The following is a 6,000-nucleotide window of genomic DNA, read 5'->3' on the forward strand; positions in this document are numbered from 1 at the left end:
CATGAGGTGACAATAAGTTGACGATATTAAAACACTAATAAACTCTATGAAAATATTTTAATTTAAACTATGAGTTAATGCTACGTAACTAATAAACCATCATTTCTGTTTATGTTATAAAACACTAAAAATAAAATATAGTTTGGAAGGTATCAAGTAACTCAGTCTAATTATGTCTCCAATTACCCAATTTTAGATAACTTATATTTCACTGCTTTTATGTGAAAAAAACACATAAATATTTGTCCTTTTCATAAAAGCCTGAGACACATCTTTCTTTGCAAAATAGACATAAATCAAAGGGTTACCAAGGACATTCATTTAAACTAAGTTTCAATCCCAAACACAGACTCAGAGGTTCAATGGCTCTCCCTACAGTAATTCAAGATGAAGGCCTTTCAAAAAGCTTCAACGGCTATTCACTCCATATAGTCTACTGTTGTTGTTGTTGTTATGTGCCATCAAGTCAGACCTGACTCATAGCAACCCCTCCTTGGGTTTCCGAGGCAGTATCACTATGGAAGTAGATTGCCCCATCTTCCTTCCGAGGAGTGGCTGGTGGATTTGAACCGCCAGCCTTCTGGTTAGCAGTCAAGTGCCTTAGCCACTATGCTACCAGAGCTCCATATGGTCTACAGGCAGAGTGAAAACCTTTTATTCATTGTCACTTTTCAGTAAGGAAGGCACAGCAAAACTAATACGTAACGATGCTTCCATTTTTCCCCACAAAATAAAGAATATATGTTCAAGAGACTTATGAAATCTGTTTCAATTTGATGAGGCTAATTTTTATTTGAAAAAGGAAACTTTAATAAAATAAAAGTACAACACTGTTTTAAGAAATAAAGACCTGGCTCCCACCCTTCCCTCACCTTTAAAGTTACCCATTTATTTTCCTAACTGTATATCAAGCAGACTACTTCATTTCAAAGCTTAGAAGAGACTCAAGACATTTCAGTAGTACAGGTGAAATCAAAATCCCATCCCAGTATGTAACAGCCTGCCATCACTTTGCCTTCTAATGGTACTACATGAAGGGAAAGCAACATTCTAACCCAACACAATGGATGTGTCCCCACAACATCCCAACCACCTCCCCATCCCAAAAGAGACACACAAAGAATAGAATGCATAAGAATGAGCTCTGAATCAAAAAAAAAAAAAAACCCTGGGCTACAATTTCCTTCTGCTTCTCCTCTGAGGAAAGCAGTTATTTTCTTCAAGAAGCGTTCTTGAGGGCCCAGAGTCCGTATCCAGGAATTGCCAGCAGGACCATTTCAACTGTTAGAACAAAGAGGAAAACTCTAGTAGGAGAGGTACCCTGTTTTTCAAAGCTAAAAATTTATTTGCAAATTATTCTGAAAATGTGAAATAGTAAGTTGCAATACAAAACTAAAACTACAGTACAGAGTTTCAAATTCACACACAAAAAAAAACTTAACTGTTATTTTAAATGACTTCTAATTGCAGGAAGAGACTTGAAGATGTAGCAATGGAACAGCTATTGAGGAATCTAAAAACTCATGACCTTCACACATGGATCAATGAACTAGTCACACAAATGAATCTTGAAATTTTTTCTAGATCTCAACCTCAAGAAAAGGCAAAGGGAAGGGAGACAAATTCTAACTAAAAAGCAATGTTGAGTCAGGTTCAGCCTAACTACTAGCTTTGAAGACTGACAAAACTTCAAGATGTAATGAATCAGCTAGCCTCTATACAGCTCAAAATCTAACAAAACTGCTGAATAAAAAGTTAGGATGCCAAAAGAAGAGAGGCTAAGAAACTTCTCTCTTTAAATTTTGTAAAACACGTATAGTCGCTCCTCACAGAGGCCAGATAAAGCCAATCAACCCAAAAACCCAATGATCACTCCATTATTTCCTAACCCCAATTCAAAACAGAATCAATATTCGTCACCTAAATGCTACATAGACAACTGAGGTGGGAAGTGCGGAGTTGAGGCAGGAGCAAAACAACAGATTATATGTCAAGGAAAATGGTTAAATTACAAATTTAATTAAGATATGAATACCATCCAAAACCCAAAACCAAACCCACTATTGTCGAGTTGGTTCATATGCATATCATTCAGCACAGTGCTATTTGCAGACCAAACTCATAGGTGACCCTATAGGACAGTGTAGAAGTATCCCATAGGGTTCCCAAAGCTGTAAATTTTTACAGAAGCAGAATGCCACATCTTCCTCCCACTGAGCAAACTGCCAACCTTTTGATCAGCAACCAAGTATTAGCCACTGTGCCACCAGGGCTCCTTATGAAAACAATAGCAGCAAATAAAACCGGATAGCAATTATTAACCTACTCTGTAAATAGATGGAGCTCTGGTGGCATAGTCCCTAAGGCACCTGACTGCTAACCAGAAAGCTAGCTGTTCAAACCCACCAGCCACTCCTCAGAAGGAAAATTGGGCAATCTACTTCCATAGAAATACCGCCTCAGAAATTCAAGAAGGGGCCTCTATGAGTCGAAGCGACTCCATGGCAGTGATTTGGTTTTTTGGTCTGCAAATAGCACTGTGCTGAATGATATGCATGCATTATTTTATTTACTCCAAAAAATCTAAGGGTATTCTTATTATTCTTCTTTTTCAGATAGGAAAAGTGAGGCTTGGAGAACCTAAGAAACTAAACCAAAGACACACACCTAGTTAAGAGAGCAGACACATACCTAGTTAAGAGAGCAAGAAAAACTCACTAATCCTGAAACTTCAAAGGTGCAGATTATTTTTTCATCCAAGCCCAACATTTTACAGAAAAGAAAACTCAACTCCTGGAGAGATTAAAGGGTTTGCCTAGAATCACCCGAGTAGGGAGATCGGGAGATCTAGATCCTGAGTACTCAGCACTCTCTCCATTCCACTTTGCACAATGGTTAAGATTTTTTCTTAAGTAGTTGTAGTGCCTAAGGCACTTGACTGCTAACCAGAAGGCTGGCATTCAAACCCACCAGCCACTCCTCTCCTTGAAGGAAGGATGGGCAGTCTACTTCTGTAGTGACACCGCCTTGGAAACCCAAGGAGGGGTCGCTATGAGTCAGATCTGACTCGATGGCAGTGAGCTTGGTTGGGTTTTTGGTTTATGAGAGAAAGATTACAGTCTTTCATGGCAATCTGCTCCCATAAAGATTACAGCATTGAAAATCCTACACGGTAGTTTTACTCTGTCCTACCTGGTACCTAAGTCAATCTACTTGAGGGGTTGGGTTTGCCTTGGTTTGAATCTCCTACAAAGAGAACTGATTTCTGATTGTTAAGGTGATGATCCTTTTGCTATCTCCTCTCTGATAACCCATGTTAGACAATCACAACAGAATTAAATTTAACTTTCCAGAAGTCACGTAACGGTGGTTCTGCTGAGTACTGATGATAGTCACTTTAGCTCCATTATTGAGGACTGACACAACAAGGTGTGTAACCTTACTATGTACAAGACACCATTCTAAGCCCTTCACATACGTAACTCATTTAACTTTCACAACAACCGTATGTGGTACTTTATATTTAAATAGTTTACAGATGGGAAAAACTGAGGTTAAATAACTTGCCTAAAATTACAATAAGGAGTCCTGGAGATGCAATGGTTAGGCACTCAGCTGCAAACAAAATATTAACTAGGGCTTCTTACCAGTTCATTCCGGTTCTCCTCCCTGCTGGGAATTTGCCTTTCACCACCCCAGATACACTGAGTCAGAATCTACAAAGACTCTTAGGTACATATAATAATCACCTGGGAAATGTCTAAGAATCACCTGGGAATTTGTTAAAAATACAGATTCTAATTCAATACATCTGGGGTGGAAATGTAAATTCTCAGCAGGAAGTCAAATGGGAACCAGTTTGAGGTCCCGGTTCAAACCCACACAGTGGCTCTAAAGAAGAGACCTGGTAATCTACCCCGTAAAGATTACAGCCAAGAAAACCCTGGGGGCAGTTCAAGTCCGTCACATGTGGTTACCATGAGCCAAAAGTGACTGGAAGGCACCTAACAAGATTACACATGCAGCAAGTGGCAGAGCTGGGACTCCATCCAGGTGGTCCAGCTCCTGCCTCTCCAGAAAGTCTCAACTTGAGCCCATGTTCCTCCTTCCCTTGACTGACCCCAACTTACCTGTCTATTACACTCCCTACCCTACCCCTTGCCCACCTCCTCTCCAAACTAGCACCAGACTCTCCCATTCTCACAGATGTCATGTCCTCTCTCCTCACCACTAAGCAAACTCTTCCTAAACTGACTTCTCCCTGATACTGAACTACCATTGCCTATAAATGTGGTACAAATACCATACACACTTATAGTAATAGCTACCATTGTGCCCAGCTACCACTGTCAACCGCTTGGAGAGGGATCTATGTAGGAGATCCTGGATACAGTAGGAGAACAATGTGTAACAAAACTCAAAATCATTTGGGAAAAAAAGGGGGGGGGGCCAGGTTTGCTGGTCTGACAGAGCCTGGTGGAACCACTGAGACTATGACTCCTAGCAGCCCTTAGCCCTTCAGGTCTGGAATTGAAGCCACTCCTGTGGCTTCCAGCCAAACAAAAGACTAGCATATGAGCTGAACATTTACATTAGCTAGATACAATTGATCAATTGTGGGAGAACAGAAGGGCTGTGTATGCACAGGGAGACCACTAGAGGGGCAGGTGTGCATGGGAGGGAAGGACACAGGGAAGAGGTAACTACGGGGAGGAACTGGGAAGGGAGCTGTTGCATTGTGGGAAACTGTAGTCAATGTCATGAGACAAAGTGTATGTGAACTGCTATATCGAAAATGAATTTGCTCTGTAAACTTTCACCTAAATCACAATAAAAATTTTAAATTAGTCATAATAGCTACCATTAACTGAGTACTTACTATGTACAGATGCAATACTAAGGGGAAAAAAAACACCTCACTGCCATCGAGTCAATTCTGATTCATAGTGACTCTCATTGGGTTTCTGAGGCAGTAAATCTTCATGGAAGTAGATTGCCCAGTCTTCCTTCCACAGAGTGGCTGGTGGGTTTGAATTGCCAACCTTCTGGTTAGCAGTCAAATGCCTTGGGCATAATGCTAAGAATGCACCCATAATTTAAAGGGTTATAAAGAATCAGACCCATTTTACTAATGAGAAAATTGATGCTCAGAGAGGCTAACTACCTTGGTGATGTCTCACAGTCAGTAAAAGCCAATGAAAGACAAAGCTTAAATCTGCACGATCCACAGTTCCCACTCTTTCCCTATGTATATATCCATATCCTTTTGCATGCATGCCCCCTTCACTCCTTTTACATCTAGAGCACCTAAGGACAGTACTATTCATAAAGGAGGGACTGCCTGAATAAAGGGATTCTAGAAAATTATTAGGAAGACACAGTGACCATTATTTTCATGGTTTCTTAATATTTTCCAAAACAAAAAGTTCCAATATCTTAATTTAAAAAATGAGCTTATGATTCAAACACATTCAGGTAACACTTCCTAGAAAAAGGTATTATTTGTGGTTCAAATCTCTGAGATAACTCTATCAATACTAGAGACCAGGCTTATTCTCCTACACCTCCCCCTCACTATGCTAATCATAAGACTACAGTCCTCAGAGAAGAAGGTTAGCTATAAATTGTTTTGCTTTGCTATCAGTTACTTAAAGCCTCTCTGGGCCCTAGGGAAACAGCAACATGACAGCATCCCTGATTCTGCAGCCTACTAAACTTAAACCAATCTCACCCCTTACTCGGTGTGATTTTTTTTAACCCACTAACAAGCATACAAGGAGCTCTGGTGGCATAGTGCCATTTGACTGCTAACCAGAAGGCTGGCAATTCAAACTCACCAGCCAATCCCCTGAAAGGAAGACTGGGCAATGTACTTCCCTAAAGATTTACCATCTCTCTCTGAAACCCAAAGGGGATCATTATGAATTGGAATCAATTAGATGGCAGTGAGTGTGGTTTGGGAACTCTGGTGGTGTAGTGCCTAAGGCATTTGACTGTTAA

General features: G+C 40.4%; 1 protein-coding gene across 1 annotated transcript in view; it reads right to left on the minus strand.

Annotated features, from left to right (window-relative positions):
- The window catches only part of RRAS2 (RAS related 2), an 83,457-nt gene that overhangs the window by 75,697 nt on the left and 1,760 nt on the right, over positions 1–6,000 (minus strand). The gene's annotated exons all lie outside the window — the stretch shown is intronic.

The sequence above is a fragment of the Orycteropus afer genome, unplaced genomic scaffold (genome assembly GCF_000298275.1).
Source record: "Orycteropus afer afer isolate SDZICR_OR568_19922 unplaced genomic scaffold, OryAfe1.0 scaffold00014, whole genome shotgun sequence".
Taxonomy (NCBI): Eukaryota; Metazoa; Chordata; class Mammalia; order Tubulidentata; family Orycteropodidae; genus Orycteropus; species Orycteropus afer.